This window comes from Nerophis lumbriciformis, linkage group LG13, assembly GCF_033978685.3.
Source record: "Nerophis lumbriciformis linkage group LG13, RoL_Nlum_v2.1, whole genome shotgun sequence".
In the NCBI taxonomy this organism is placed as follows: domain Eukaryota; kingdom Metazoa; phylum Chordata; class Actinopteri; order Syngnathiformes; family Syngnathidae; genus Nerophis; species Nerophis lumbriciformis.
In genome coordinates, this window is record NC_084560.2 from 31958846 (window position 1) to 31960232 (window position 1387).

A 1387-nucleotide genomic window follows, 5' to 3' on the forward strand; every position below is an offset into this window, starting at 1 on the left:
CGCCGGAGGAGCCGTGAACGACTGCAGGGACACAACATTAGGTACAAATGCAGACTGCAGCACGGATTTCATATTTCATTCATTCACAACTCCTCCAACACGAACACCACTGTTCCCGCACTTATAAGTAAAGGTAAGACCATAATAAAGTTTTTTTATTAAATGTGCTTTTTTGTGTGCTACAGTTTGTATGTGTAAAGTTAAAGTTAAGTTAAAGTATCAATGATTGTCACACACACACTAGGTGTGGTGACATTTGTCCTCTGCATTTGACCCATCCCCTTGCTCACCCCCTGGGATGTGAGGGGAGCAGTGGGCAGCAGCGGCGCCGCGCCCAGGAATAATTGTTGGTGATTTAACCCCCAATTCCAACCCTTGATGCTGAGTGCCAAGCAGGGAAGAATGCTGGTATGAGCTTTTAAACATAACCCGTTAACTGCTGCCAATCAAATGGTGAATAAGATACTCTTTAGGGTTTATATGTTTGTAATTCTGACTGTGATGAACTCAGTGCCTCACCAGTCATGAACCTCACCGCACGTCACTGTTTGATACATTCTAGGAAATATAATAGAGAAAGGGAAATACTGGAAAGTAAGTTAGCGAAAGAGAATATTAGGTTAGCAATGGAAGATATATTAGGATTGCACTCAGGACACAGGTTATAAATAGGGATGTCCGATAATGGCTTTTTGCCGATATTCCGATATTGTCCAACTATTTAATTACCGATACCGATATCAACCGATACCGATATCAACCGATATATACAGATAAGGTACTTTTTTTTAAAATTCATAAAATAAATTAAGATAAATAAATTAAAAACATTTTCTTGAATAAAAAATAAAGTAAAACAATGTAAAAACAGTTACATAGAAACTAGTAATTAATGAAAATTAGTAAAATTAACTGTTAAAGGTTAGTACTATTAGTGGACCAATCATGTGTGCTTACGGACTGTATCCCTTGCAGACTGTATTGATATATATTGATATATAATGTAGGAACCAGAATATTAATAACAGAAAGAAACAACCCTTTTGTGTGAATTAGTGTGAATTCGTTTTTTGGGTTGGTGCACTAATTGTAAGTGTATCTTGTGTTTTTTATGTTGATTTAATAAAAAAAAAAAAGATACCGATAATAAAAAACTGATACCGAAAATTTCCGATGTTACATTTTAACGCATTTATCGGCCGATAATATCGGCAAGCCGATATTATCGGCCATCCCTAGTTATAAAGCAATATACACATATTTAAAAAACACTGGGTTAAATAAAATAATATAGAGTAGGGATCCACCTCGGTCCACACTCCATTACAGTAGGTGGCGGTAATGCACACCACAAGGTTGCTTGCCAACCGCCATAAAATCAAAAGAA